We start from the raw sequence: 15,347 nt of genomic DNA on the forward strand, positions 1-15,347 counted from the left end.
GAGCGGCCACGTGGCCCTCGCTGTCACCTTTCGTCAGGAATTACAAACTGGATGTGTTTGCATCGGCGGAGGCGTCTTTCGGCAGAAGGGTGCTCCAGGCGGTTGTGTCTTCGACCGAATCCCCGGACGCTGCTTCTGCCCGCCCAGATGGGCAGTAACTTGGGTATGTCCCATTGCTTGGACTCTCCAAGCGGTGCACAGGAAAAAGACCATTGGCTTACCTGAAGGGTCCTTTTCTGTGCACCGCGGGAGAGTCCAACCCGCCCTGGAGTTCCGTCCAGGGATTTGTAACTGGCGTGTCAACAGGAACTGTATTCTTGGACACTTCTGCTCCATCCTCACGGTTCCAGACCGTCTCCAAATATTCTGGAGGAGTAGTCACGCCAGGAGGCGTGGTCAGGAAGAAAAAAAGTTTCTCAGTCCCAGAGCAACTAGACTGAAACAACCCATTGCTTGGACTCTCCCGCGGTGCACAGAAAAGGACCCTTCAGGTAAGCCAATGGTTTTTTCACATTACATTGTGAAATAATTAAAATAGTTAGTCTTAGTCATGAAATACATTAGGTTGTGGGGTAAATGTCTATGTTACTATAGCTTTTATTGTACAGTTGTTACTGTCTGCAGCCTTTCTAACTCGCCTCTGCCCTTTCAGTTAAATCCCAAGGAAAGATAAGATCATGGACCTTTTCCAGATCAGGAAGCATAATCTGCCATGGAGAAGGATGCAAAACAATCAAGAGATCTGTACAGGTAGTCCTCAACCTTGGATCACAATTGAGCCGAACATTTCCGTTGCTAACCAAGGCAGTTGCTAAGTGAGTCATGTTTCATTTTACAACCCTTTTTGCCATGGTTCTTAAGCGAATCACTGCAGTTGTTAAGTGAATCATGTGATCCTGCAGCTGTCTCCCTTGAGTTTTCTTATGAGAAGCTGGTTGGAAGGGTTGCAAATGGTGATCGTATAATCCCTGGCACGGGGCCATTGTCATAAATACTAAACACCTGCATTTTGATCACATGACCACTGCAATAGTAATAGGTCACTTTTTTCAATGCCGTTGTAACTTCAATCGGTCACTAAACAGATGGTTTATAATATCACTTTATAATGCCTTGGTAAGGCCACACTTGGAATACTGCATTCAGTTTTGGTTGCCACGATGTAAAAAAGATGTGGAGACTCTAGAAAGAGTGCAGAGAAGAGCAGCAAAGATGATTATAGATAGAATCAAGATCATGTGAAGTGTTAATACCACTTTATAATGCCTTGGTAAGGCCACACTTGGAATACTGCATTCAGTTCTGGTTGCCACGATGTAAAAAAGATGTGGAGACTCTAGAAAGAGTGCAGAGAAGAGCAGCAAAGATGATTAGGGGACTGGAGACTAAAACATATGAAGAACGGTTGCAGGAACTGGGTATGTCTAGCTTAAGAGAAAGAAGGACTAGGGGAGACATGATAGCAGTGTTCCAATATCTCAGAGGTTGCCACAAAGAAGTGGGAGTCAAACTATTCTCCAAAGCACCTGTGGGTAGAACAAGAAGCAATGGGTGGAAACTAATCAAGGAGAGAAGCAACTTAGAACTGAGGAGAAATTCTCTGACAGTTAGAACAATTAATCAGTGGAACAGCTTGCCTCCAGAAGTTGTGAATGCCCCAACACTGGAAATCTTTAAGAAGATGTTGGATAGCTATTTGTCTGAAACGGTATAGGGTTTCCTGCCTAGGCAGGGGGTTGGACTAGAAGACCTCCAAGGTCCCTTCCAACTCTGTTATTCTATTCTAAATGGTTGTAAGTCAAGAACTATCTGTGGTGGAAAAGACATTTCTAGTATCGTCTATCACCAAATTACATTCAAAAATAACACCCCAGAAAATCCTAAAGCAAGGGTGCACAACCTCTTGACCATGGTCCACTAGCACCATGAGCTATTTGCAACTGGAGTACGGAAATGGTGGGCAAGTGTGTGCATATGTGTGCCCCTCCCCATTTGCACGAGCAGTGAGCGAGTGTGTGCACGTGCATTCCATTTGGACACGCATGCCAGCCGGTCGCATGGAACCATCCCCTTTTTACTGCCCCCCGCCCCCCGCTGGTCCACAAAGCCGGAAAGGTTTAGGTCAGGATGTCCTAAAGCATCCTGAAAATCTGGTAGTAAAGCCAAAGTCTCTCTCTCTTTCTTTTTTTTTTGCATGAGAATAAATATGTCAGAAAATTGGAAAACAGGTATCATCGCAGCCAACTCTCTTGAGTTGTGGCAAGAAAAAAAGATAATGTCTACCCATATATTTTATACCAATTTCTGAGACCACTCAGCCGTTATTGCAGAGGTATAAACCTGTCTTCATTGCTCTTGGTATGGAAAGTCATTGAGAGAATCTCGATGAAACTATTTCGAAATGGTTTACAAAAGAATCTGGTGGTTTAAGGCATGAAGCTAGAAACCAGGATCTTGTGAGATGTAGTGCCGCTTTAGGCATGAAAGTTGGACAGGTGAACCTGAGCCAATCACCTCCTCTCAGCCCAGCTCATCTCACCAGGTTCCTGTGGGTAAATTAGGAAGAGACAGGAGTATAAGATATGCTCATGGCCCCGAGGTACTTATAAAAATAATAAAGGTGGAATTAAAAACAAATCCTTTAAAAAAAAAAAAAAGCAAAATGGGCAGAAATGTTCCTTTAGCCTGGGAAAAGTGAAGGTTTTAAGATGAGACTCAGACCAGCTCCTCCCTGTCTCTCTGGGTTGTAAGAGGGAAAGAAAAATGGAGACTTGCAAGATTGTTTACCATAGGCTAATACAGCGATGGCTAACCTTTTCCCCCTCGGGTGCATGCCAACACCCTTAATACAACGCACACCCATAGGCCTGACCCCTGCACCCCTGCGCATGTGTGCCTGATCCCCCATGCTCCCTGCACACACACACACACACACACGCATGCGCACGTGTCTCCCCCAGGCACAGCAGAGACCTAAAAGTCTCTGGCCAGCGGGAGTCACACACTTATGCGCCTTGGATCTCAGCTGGGTGATGGTTTGCGTACCCGCAGAGAGGACCTCACATATCATCTATGGCACGTGTGCCATAGGTTTGCCATCAGAGGTATAATTCAAGAAAGTTGATTCTAGTCTTATTGTGAAGACTGTTTTCTGATTTGGACAACCATGAAAGGCTGGCATCCATAGAAACATTAGGATAGTTGGATGACAGTAGACGATGCTAGTGAGGAAATGTAAACTTCATGTGCATGACGATACATTATTATAATTATTAATCCATATGTTTGGGTTTTTTTACTCACAATCTGCTAGTATTACGTGTTGAAAAATAGTTTTGCATGGTAAGCTGCCATTATACTTAGTTGGATTGCAATTCTAAACCAACATTGTCTCCCTTTCCCAGCTCTGTGCTACTACTCCCACTTGCCCCAAAGCACCTCCCAAATGTTTGACTGTAAATCCTGTGACTGAACCTGTAATCTGCAAAGCATTTGTCAACCACAAAGCAACGAGGTTCAAAGCTCTTTTATTTTCTGATGAGATCATCCGTGTTTTGCTTATGGGGTGGTCTGTTCTGTGTTGCCTAGAGTGGATGGAAATTGCATGTGTTAGCCTCTTAACCCCTTGATTTGCATACCGTTGTCCTGTGGCATGCAGCCATTGCCAGAAGTGTACGTGGGATGAGGAAGCAATAATACGGTATTCCTAGAAGAACTGTATTTTTTCCTCCTTCTGATGAACTACAATGATGTATTGTTCTGTAGATTAGTAATCAGGCCCTGCTCTTCTGATTACAGAGGGAGGGGAAACAAAGGAGCTTTTTTGTTCTCTAAAGGGGAAAAAACATCTAATCTCTGCAAAGAGCTTAATTAAGATGAGTTCACAGTAGAAACCATGTTTCTGGATGGTTAAAATAGCCACCTGCATATAAATGGTTCAGAGTATTATTTTTCCCCCAGGTTGACTATTTCTGAAGTTGAGCGGCTCAGTATGAAATGTTGCCCAAGGGTTAACAGTTCTGACACCCTGTCCAGAATGTCTGTCTCTATCTGTTTGATGGAGGGGAATATTGTGACACAGCATGCAGTGCTGACTGAGTTGTACAAACCCTTCTTCCATGCCTCATTATTCTGTAAGAGAACCTCTGGATCATCTTCAGTGAGTTTTGGCATAATTGTGCATTTTGATTTTTTTTTTCAGAAGCCATCTAGCTAAAATATTTGTGTCAGGTTATGAAATAGGACGCGGTGTCAGGACTCGGTGCCTCAGTGGCTAAGACACTGAATTCATCGATCAGAAAGGTCAGCAGTCTGACAGTTCGAATCCCCAGCACAGCTTCCATACTTATCCCAGCTTCTGCCAACCTAGCAGTTCGAAAGCATGTAAAAGTGCAAGTAGAAAAAGTTGGAACCACCTTTGGTGGGAAGGTAACAGCGTTCCGTGTGCCTTCGACGTTTCGTCATGCCGGCCACATGACCATGGAGACCTCTTCAGACAGTGCTGACTCTTCGGCTTTGAAACAGAGATGAGCACAGCTCCCTAGAGTCAGGAATACTAGCACATATGTGCAAGGGGAACCTTTACCTTTACAAAACTTTATCAATTCCCTGTCAAGCAGTGGTTCGTCAGTTCTTGCAGTCTTAACTGGGATCACATCATAAAGAGGGGAACATTCTGCACCAAACAGGAATTGATTTAGAAGATTTTGAATATCCCATTGAAATCTAATATTTTATCTGGATTGAGTTATGTAAAGGTTCCTCACTAAAAAAAATACCACAAATCAGTTTACAACCATCAATCTATGGCAGCTACTCTCTGATTTAAAATCTAAAAGGTTGGGTGTCCAATCTTGGCAACTTTAGGTTTTGTGGACTTCAGCTTCCAGAATTCCCTAGCCAGCATGACATATTTTTAAAAAGGAAGTAGGTAGTTGGAAGAAAAGCATGTTTTTAAAGTTGGTTGATTTATTATATGTCTTCAAGTAACTGTTGCCTTTTAGTGCTCATGTACATATCTGTCCCCAACCTGCAGCTTCAGGTCTGCCAATAATGTATCCATGAATAAAGGAGAATATTTGTAGCTCAGAAATGAAATGAGGGTTGATTGGTGCTCTCTAAACTTGCTTGTTTTCTTGCAGATGTTTAATTGATCCAAACTAGGTAACCTCATCAGTGCTAGAGCAGTGTATCCATCTTTATGTAATGGAGTTCAACCTGGTTTCCTCTTTGTTGCTACTTTTCTCGGCACTTCTCAATACAGCTAAGTCTTTGCATAATGCATACAAATAAGATTTGACTATGGCCATTTGTGCCTCAAGTGAGCACATGGATTGATTTGTTCAGTAATTCAGTTGGAGGCGGGTTTGTTTTGGCTGTCCATAATATTCTTGGTGGCTCAATGACTAAGACGCTGAGCTTGTCGATCAGAAAGATTGGCAGTTCATCGGTTCAAATCCCTAGCACCACGTAACAGAGTGAGCTCTTATTACTTGTCCCAGCTTCTGCCAACCTAGCAGTTCAAAAGCACATAAAAATGCAAGTAGAAAAATAGGGACCGCCTTTGGTGGGAAGGTAACAGTGTTCCGTGCGCCTTTGGCATTTAGTCATGGTGGTCGATTCACCATGGAGATGTCTTCGGACAGTGCTGGCTCTTCGCCTTTGAAATGGAGATGAGCACCGCCCCCTAGAGTCGGGAATGACCAGCACATATGTGTGAGGGAAACCTTTACCTTAATATTCTCAGGAGTCTTACTCTAACATGCTTCTTGAAAGTACTTTATTTTTTTATAGTACAAGAAATAATATTGTCTGTTTAAAAATTCTGATCTTTAGAGATATAGACGTGGTGTGGCATCTGAATATCTTTTCCAAGATCTTCCTGGCTCCTACCAAGTACAAGCATGGGCTGCATTTCTTCTCTGTTGGTTCAATAATTGATTTATCAGGATTGATAATTTTCCCTAAAAGGCAGAAGCTATGCATGACTTCAGTATCTTCATGCCGATTCCAAGGATGGCTGTGGCATCTTTTGTCATTAGTTTACTGGTTCTCTCTCTCTCTTTTTTTTTTTATTGTGATCCTTGACGTTCCTCACTAGAGTTTCCAGTCATTCGCATTTTCAGTTATCAGACTAGAGTCATCATCATAACACAGACTATGGATGTTTCCTCCTCCAGTTTTAAAGCCGCATTCCTATTCTTGCAATCCAGATTCCCTTAACAAATGTTCAGCACAGTGGCTGAATAAGTAAGGAGAATCTATACAGCTCTATACAGCAGGCAGCCTAGTAAATAGCCAACACCTGTGGTTACTGTTGTCCTGCCTCTTTAAGCCTTCTCTCCGGCCAGTGCAGCAACCTATAAAAGCTATGCTGGGTGTGGTCATCTTTGAGAGCGTGAAGGAGTGATACGGAGAAGAGAAGGAGGTATGTTTGCACGTGGAAGCGGAGCAGCTAGAAAGATAATTTTGGAGGGGTTTGCTCTCCAACCTGAACTACAAATATTTTCTGTTATTTCAGAGATACACTATATTGCCAAAAGTATTCGCTCACCCATCCAAATAATCAGATTCAGTTGTGAGTGAATACTTTGGGCAATATAGTGTACTTTTCTCTATCCCAAAGATGCTTTTCAAAACTTAACTGAACTTTCCTGGTGTTTTATTTTTTTTTAACTTGAAAATCAAGGAAGTCCAATTTCTTTTGAAAAGCACCAATTTTGTTTCCATAGACATAGTTTTCTCCAGCAATACTAAGGGTAGTAGGACTCACAAGGAATAGTAGTTGGAGCAGCAGTGGGGAAGAGTAGTGTAGTGATGGGTAATGAGTAGTAACTATGAATCCTTGCTTGTGTCGCCTACGGACCTGTGCTTTATCGGTTCTTTTGGGTTGGGAGCCCATTAAATTGGGTTTAATTGAAAGAACCTACAACAACAGCCTTGTCATGCTGTTTTGCCATTATGGAGCCAATATGTTTTATCATGTTCTGCCTGGACTGAGATTTCTGTCCTGTGTAAAGGCTTTATGTAAGAAAAATGAGATTTTATGGGTTTCCCATTTTTCTAAAAACATTCCACAATTTCACATGGTTGACTCAAACAAAAGTTTTTTCTACTACTGCTATTCTAGTTACTCCTCCTCCTGAGTCCCACTCCTAGTGACTATTGCTATAAAAAATGCCAGTCATATCAATCTGAAAGGTGCTTTTCAAAAGACGCTTTGGACTTTCTTGGTTTTTTTCAAGTTTTCAAGAGAAAAAAGCCCCAAGAAAATTCAGTTACTGTTTGAAAAGAACCCTTGGGATAGAAAATTACCTCCTTCTAGCTGCTTCGGGCTTCTTTGCTTGAATTCTATGGCTTTCTCAGTTTTTTTTTGTTTTGTTTTGTTCCTCAGCTTTTTGCAAAACTATTTTAACATCCAGCATCTCACTTTCTGTGTATAGCTCTAATTTGCATTGTATAATCCTAAAAATTTAATTGCTAGCAATTTAAAGATATTGTGTGATATAATTTGTACACTTTTTAAAATCTTTAGTATTGATATGTATACTAACTTCTTTCAATCTAGTGATCGCTACATCAGTTCTCTAAATTTGCTGGAATTGTTTGGTTACAATTTTTAATTTTTTCTGCAGCTAACTGCTTCATTTGTGACAATAATTCTGTTTGCCTTTTGGCTGTATTGTTTAAATTATTAAAAGGGACTAATTGTTTTAAGTACAATAACTCCAATTTAAATTTGGTAACGGAGTGTTGTTCTAACTTCCCCTTCTAGTATTAGAGGTTCTTGTAAATAGGAAGTATCTTCTACAGTATTTTGAGAGCTCTGTTATTCAGGCAGAATTAAAAATCGTCTTTCATCTTTGGTGTTTGAATTAGTTGCTCTCAGTCCACTGGTGCCTTTAAGCATACCGATTCAAATATGGAACTTGGCATTTTTGTACAGCTATTCTGGTTTTCCTGCATCTTTTTCCGTGCCTTTACAGATGCTGCTAATCACTGTTTTTTTTTTTTACCTCTTCTACAGCTTTCTGAAATTCTCAAGTTCCTACTTTCTTTCTTTCTTGGTTTTGGCTTCTTTCCTTTTCTTGGCAATTTCCAATATTTCTTGGGGTGTGTGTGGTTCGCTTATGTTTGTTTCTTGATCAGCCTCTTTTCACACTTTAATACCTTCAATTGGTTTCATGGTTCCTATGGTTCCCTATTAGTTCAAAACAGAATAGAATAGAATAATGGAGTTGGAAGGGACCTTGGAGGTCTTCTAGTCCAACCCCCTGCGTCAACAATTTGTAATCTGAAGTCAGTCTCTAGACATGCTTTGCTGTTAAAAGAAAATAGATGGATTCAGTTTTATCACTAATGCAGCCAATGTGATTTCTGTATCCCCCATGTGGCAATGTCCATGTATAGTTCATGGTGAACATGCAATGTCCATGCAAACTGTGGTTTATTGTTAGTCTGTACTGGTAAGTTCCTTGTCATACTGTTTTTTCTGCGGCCCTTAGTGCTCTCTGACCTTGGTAGTTTACTTGCAGGTGTTTCATTATTCAAACTAGGAATTATCTTCATGGCTAGTAGGGAGGAGGCTTTGCTCTTATTTTTATCTAATGGATTGCTCTCTCGCTGCTGTTGGAAGAACGGGGCTTGTTGCTCCTTTTTTGAGTTGTGGTTTATTGTTCGTTTGTTTGGCTGCTCGGTGGCTATTTTTGCTCTGAGCTTGGTTGCTTTCAGAGGTTTCATCGCCAAATTAGGTGACATCATCAGTGCTAGCAGGGAGAGGATTTTATTCTTTATCTACTAATGGTGAAATATTTCGGCACCAAGTGCCGAAACTAGAACACGTGTGTTGGCACTGGAATTCCAGAAATCTGAAGACCAGCTGGCCAGGTCGCATGCCCGTGCCGGCTAGCTGGTATTCAGGTTTTTGGCACACACATGCGCACTGGGCAGCTGGTCTTCAAGTTTCCGGCACTCCAGCATTTGCAAAGACTGGCTGCCCAGTGCACCTGCATGCACCGGAAACCGGAAGAGCAGCTGGCAACACCCCCCTTGTGCCCACAAAGAGAGCTTTGCATGCTATCTCTGGCATGCATGCATAGGTTTGCTATGGTTTACTATTAGCTTGTTTGTGTGCATTGGCAGTCCTTGGTGCTCTCTGAGCTTGGTTGTTTTCTTGCAGACGTTTCATTACCCAACTAGATGACATCATCAGTGCCAGTAGAGTGGCACTGTATCTAGTGGCTTACTATATCAGTGTTGGTATCAGTGCCCTCTAAGTGTTGGCATAAGTGGTCTTGCTGGCTCTGTGCTTAGGTTGTGGTTTAATGTTAGCTTATTTGTCTGCATTTTGCTTGTATATTGTTTACTTGTATATTGTTTACTTGTGAGGTCTTTTTGCTCTCTTGAGCTTCGTGGCTTTCTTGCAGGCATTTCATAACCAAACTAGCTAACATCATCACAGCTATTAGGGATTAGGGTTTGCTCTTATTCTTTAGTGGCTTGCTCTATTGCTTTTCATAGCAGTGGTCTTATGGTTCCTTAATTAGACTGGTTTATTGTTATTGTATGCACTACAGTGGTGGGTTCTGGATCCCGTTCCAACCAATAGGGTTGGAACGGGCCTGGCAGCATCCACATGGGCGCATGCAGTGCGCACATGCGTCTTACTGCCTCCATGAGCTTCCGCAACGCTCCAGCTGCTCAGCGGAACGTTTTGCAGGAGCTGTATGTGCTATGTGCGTGCGCAGAACCGAGGAAGCTTTAAAAGACAGGTAAGGAGCTCGGGTGGGCCGTCTGGAGCATCGTACCGGAACGGTATCTGGTGCTCCGGGCAGGCTCCGGTACGCCCTTACTGGGGCGTGCCGCCTGCAACCCAACATTGATGCATTAATAATTCTTCGATTGGGATATTGTTTGCTGTGGATTTCTAGGTGCATTCTGAACTTGCTTGCATTAACAATCTGGTTGATAGTAGGGTTTGGCCTTTGATCTTACATTTATATACCAGTGGCTTGCCCTACAAGTGTTTTGGTGAGAGTAGTCCTGATGGTTCCTTGATTAGGCTGTGGCAGTGATGACGAACCTTTTCAGCACAAAGTGCCCAAACCGGAATGCATGTGTGCACATCGGAGCGTGGGAAGCCTGAGGACAAGCTGGCTGGGATATATATGCGTGCCAGCTAGCTGGCACGCGGATTTCCAGCGTGCGCATGTGCAGCGGTCAGCTGGTCTTTGGGTTTCCAACACTCTGGTGCATGCGAAAATCAGCTGGCCAGTATGCATGCATGCACCAGAAACTGGAAGAGCAGTTGGCAACAGCACATGTGCCCGCAGAGAGGGCTCTGTGTGCCACTTCTGGCATGCGTGCCATAGGTTTGCCATCATGGCACTATTGCTAGCTTGTTTGTCTCTGTTGGCAGTCCTTGGTGCTCTCTGAGCTTGCCTGGTTTCTTGCAGATGTTTCATTACCCAACTAGGTAACAGCATCACTAATGACATCAATGCTAGCAGGGATTGGGGTTTGCTCTTAGGCTTCAGTGTCTTGCTCTATTAGTGTTGATAGCAGTGGGCTTAGTGGTACCTTGATTATGATATGTGGTTTGTTAGCATGTTTGTCTGCATTGGTAATTCCTTGATTGGGATATTGTTTATTGTGGATTCCTTGGTATATTCTTTGTCTGAAACGGTATAGGGTTTCCTGCCTAGGCAGGGGGTTGGACTAGAAGACCTCCAGGGTCCCTTCCAACTCTACTATTGTATTGTATTGTATTCTTAAGTTTTAGTTGCTTTCTTGCAGACGTTGTATTACCCAACTAGATAACATCATCAATGACAGTAGGGAAAGGAGTTTGCTCTCATCTTCTAATGTCTTGCTGTATCCATGTTGATAGCAGTGGGCTTAGTGGTACCTAGATGAGGCTTTGAGGTTTATTAGCTTGTTTGTCTGCATTGGTAATTCCTTGATTGGGATATTGCTTATTGTGGATTCCTTGGTATATTCTTAAGTTTTAGTTGCTTTCTTGCAGATGTTTTATTACCCAACTAGGTGACATCATCAGTGTTAGCAGAAATGAGATTCTTTGCTCTTTAGTTTACATATACTGGTTTGCCTTCTCAGTGTTGGCAGAAGTGATCTTGGTGAGTCTTCACACACAGGTGAAGGCAGTTTGGAATAAACTGTTGTAATTGCCATATAATCTTGCAAAAGTTGATGCCTTCCTTCGGGAGAATCAGTTGTTACGTTTCTGAGCAATTTGGTGAACTGGTTGTTGGAAGAAATCATTAGGGCAGAGTAATAATTAAATTATTTGAATCCCAGTACACTTATCCCTTAAAAGAGAAGGGCGTTACTTCTACTGCTGTAGGCAATAAAGATAATTGTGTAGCCTTGAGACGAGAGTAACCAACGCATACTGTAATAACCTCCTTTTTCACCTTTGAATTTGGGCAGCTGATTGGGATACAGAGCAAGCATTCAAGAGCTGGGATGCCACAGGTGGCAAAATGATGCCTTCCCCTCCCAGCTTGAAAATAATATCCGTGAAAACATTTTGGGACTTGGCTGTAATGAAATGGGCAAGTGAGCACGTGCGCAGAGATTATACTGGGAATACTGTCCCACCAGTGTCCATTGTCTAATCTCTGCCCAGCAGGAAGAACATTTCAAGCCAGTCAATGGCCAAATGCCAAGATTTTGAAAGACACCAGGCTTGTATCCCTATTCCAGAGATATTCAAACTTGGCAACTTTAAGACTTGTGGACTTCAACTTCCAGAATTCTCCAGCCAGCATAGTCTTCCAGAAGTTGAAGTCCACAAGTCTTAACGTTGCCAAGTTTGAGGACCTGTGCCCTATTCGCTTAAACCCAAACCAAATAATTGATCAATGAAATAGTAAGTAGAATGGTCAGTCATTCTATTTTGCCAAAGCCATGTGTCCTTTTATTCTTGAAGCTTATCTTGCAACTCCCCAATAATCTAGTTTGTGACTGGTATTAACTAGAGATAACTTAGCAGTTTGAATTCCCATTTACTAGTTTTCAGATACAAGTCAGATATAAGTTTAACACAGTTTAGTCAGCAACTGATGAGCAGCTATAGGAGTTTACCTCCGACACAACTAGGAAGTTTTTAGAAGGCAGCTTTATAAGGTAAGGGTTCCCCTCGCACATATGTGCTAGTCGTTCCCAACTCTAGGGGATGGTGCTTATCTCTGTCTCAAAGCCAAAGAGCCAGCATTGTCCGAAGACGTCTCCGTGATCATGTGGCTGGCATGACTCAACATCAAAGGTGCACAGAACGCTGTTACCTTCCCACCAAAGGTGGTTCCTATTTTTTCTACTTGCACTTTTACATGCTTTTGAACAGCTAGGTTGACAGAACCTGGGACAAGAAACAGGAGCTCACTCCATTATGCTGCACTAGGGATTTGAATCACCAAACTGCCTAGCTTTCTGATCGACAAGCTCGGCATCTTAGCCACTGAGCCACCGCATCCCTCCAGATAGCTTTATAGAAGTTATTTTGAGGGTCTGAATCTAAAATGTGAGTCCCAAATCAATTAAACTAATTATGTCTCACATCAAATATCTTCCTGGCAAATTTGGTGCTAATTTTCAGTGCTTTTTAAAACAGGCTTTCTCAAGCACTGAATTTGAACTGTGTTTAATATTATATCCTGAGAAATTCATTTGGCAGCATTCTTGTTTAGTAAATTCTGCTAAGAGTTTCCCGCTCCATATGCTATGAGTAGGTTAAGGGTAAGTAACAGCAGAAGTGATTAAATTCTCCTTTACACCATGGCTCAAGATAGATACCATCGCTTTTGAGTTTTATTTTATTTTAATTGCTTTCTTTACCAAATCCGTTATGCTTTTCACTTCAGTCCCTCTGATGTGTCTCCCAAACCTGTTAATGTTTAGAGAAAATAGGCAATAGTTTGATATGAAAGAACAGAGCAGCCACTTTGGTACATTCATATTGAGGGGTTCTGATTAACATTTGTTTTTATGTGCTGTTGAAAACCTATGAAAAGAGGAATGTGCTTTGAGGAAACTCACACCCTGCCATGCCAAGTACTCAAGAAGTCTGCAACAACTCCCGTAGGGAATGCCAGCGAATACTGCGCTAGGATTCCTTCCTTTCCCCCTTCCCTCATTTTGTACGTATGAGAACAAACTTGGCTTGTTGCCTTATTTCAATGCAGTCCTCCAACAGTCAACATCATTAAAAATGAAAATATCTACATAGGCACTGATAACGTCTTATTTTTTGAACTTTTAAGTTTGGTATAGTTGGACTAGATAATTTTCTTTTTTAAAAAAATCTTTAATTGCAGCTGGAAGGGAGATTGAAAGTGTCTGTACTTGTCAGCCTTTAAAAAAAAACAGGATGCTGAGATTTTTATGAAGATAAGCAGGAAGGGTCAAGGAGAATGTGCTTTCAAGCCAATTACAACTCTAATGGGAGGGAAGAAGTGGAAGCATGGGAGAGGATTTAGAGCACACAGAGAGGTGGCCTGGAGCTTGTAATTATTCTGAGTAGGATCATCCTTGAACTGAAAGAGTTGTGAAGATATTCACATGGGGAGGGAAATATGAGCTGAAAAATCAGAGTGGCTTACTGCTTAAGCCAGGGGTGTCCAAACTTGGGAAGTTTAAGACTTGTGGACTCCAACTCCCAGATTCCCAACTCCCAGAAGTCCACAAGTCTTAAAGTTCCCAAGTTTGGACACCCCTGGCTTAAGAGGTTCTATGTTTGGCTCCTCTGAAGAAATCTCAAAAGTTTTTGTCTGTGTCATTCTGTCTCAGTTCGGTGAATAGCTGTTGCTATGTCCTGAGAAAGACGGAAGACAAGATCTGTTAAGAGAGAAGTGGTCTTGCTGCTTTTTCTCTCTACTGCAAGGGTCAAGCATCCTTAAGAGATTATGACCAGTGCAGATACAGGTTGCCCAAAAGAGTCTTAGTTTTTCATAACTGCTCTTGCTGAACCCTCACAAATCAGAAACTCTGGGAAGATAGCCAGCATCCTGAGGAAGTGAAATCTCTGAAATCTGTGACCTCATTGGCAAACAAAACAAAGCTACTCCAGGAAGACACACAGTTTTCCATTCTTAAAAAAAAAGCTTGCATCAAATTAGGAGTTCCAATACTCAAACTCTGCTCTTCTACTGAAGGTGTTTTAAAAATTGTGAAGCGTCTGGTCTGTCTTTTATCTACAGAGGGAAAGTTCTATACCAGTGTTGGTGAACCTTTTCAGTACCGAGTGCCGAAATGGGAGCACTTGCGTGCACACGGGAGCAATGGAAACTGGAAAATTAACTCTCTGGCGCACATGCACATGCCGGGAAGCATGTTTCCAGCATGCACATGTGCACCAGCCAACTTGTTTTCCAGTTTCTGGCATGCATGTGTGCGTGAAAACCAGCTGACTGACATGCATGCACACACTGGAAAAAATTGAGAATAACAATTGGTTATAGATACTTGTAAACAGTTGGTTTAGACCTGTGATGGTGAACCTATGGCACGTCTGCTGGAAGTGGCACACAGAGGGCATGCCAGCCATCGCCCATTCTTCCGGATTCCAGCATGTGCATGCGCGCCAGCCAGCTGGTCTTCGTGCATGCAGGAGTGCTGGAAACAGGAAGAGCAGCTCTCCCTGAGCTTCTGGTTTCTGGTGCATGTACACACACTGGCCAGGGGGCCTTTGTGCACACATGCATGCTAGAAATTGGAAGACACAAGAAACCAGAAGCTTCGCTTCCCGGTGTCTGCATGTGGGATGGGGACCTGCTTTTCCGGTTTCCACCATTTCCCTGTACACACAGGCACACCCCAGTTGGTGGGTTTCAAAATTTTTAGAACCTCTTCTGTAGGTGTGACCTGCTTTGTGGGAGTGGCTTGCCGGCCATGTGACCGGGTGGGAGAGGCTTGGCAGTCCTGTGACTGGTGACAGGGCAGCGCCTCGTGTGCCCTGACAAACGGCTCCGCGTGCCACCTGTGGCACGCATGCCATAGGTTCACCATCACTGCTATAGAATATAAATAAGAGCCAACTTGTAAAATGTGGTGAAACTCACTTAACAACACTCTTGCTTAGCAATCAAAATGTTGGCTCAGAAACTCTGGCATTTGAAGCACGTAAGTCTTAAAGCTGTCAAGTTACAAGACCCTTGCACCCCTAACCATTTAGGGAAAAAACCCCTAGGGGTGTTCACACTTGACAGCTTTAAGACTTGTGGACTTCAACTCCCAGAATTCCTCCTCTCGCTCTTTATCTTGATGATGTGCGGACAGGCAGGGGAGGGAACTGGAACCAATTCTAAACGGCACTGTAGCTTTGTGGAACC

The 15,347-nt window shown here is 42.7% G+C and overlaps 1 protein-coding gene across 3 annotated transcripts in view; it reads left to right on the plus strand.

Moving 5' to 3' along the window:
• JCAD (junctional cadherin 5 associated) overlaps positions 1 to 15,347 on the plus strand; it is a 46,995-nt gene that overhangs the window by 15,015 nt on the left and 16,633 nt on the right. Inside the window, exon 1 of one of the 3 annotated variants that reach the window (XM_081932208.1) lies at positions 774 to 815. The exons of 1 other annotated variant lie outside the window; for it this stretch is intronic. The gene's annotated coding sequence lies outside the window, so the exon portion shown is untranslated. Of the gene's footprint in view, positions 1 to 773; positions 816 to 6,382; positions 6,428 to 15,347 lie in introns of those variants that run through there. One more of the 3 variants, XM_081932206.1, reaches the window with a different exon arrangement.

This window comes from Natrix helvetica (genome assembly GCF_964273705.1).
Source record: "Natrix helvetica genome assembly, chromosome: Z".
NCBI lineage: Eukaryota > Metazoa > Chordata > Lepidosauria > Squamata > Natricidae > Natrix > Natrix helvetica.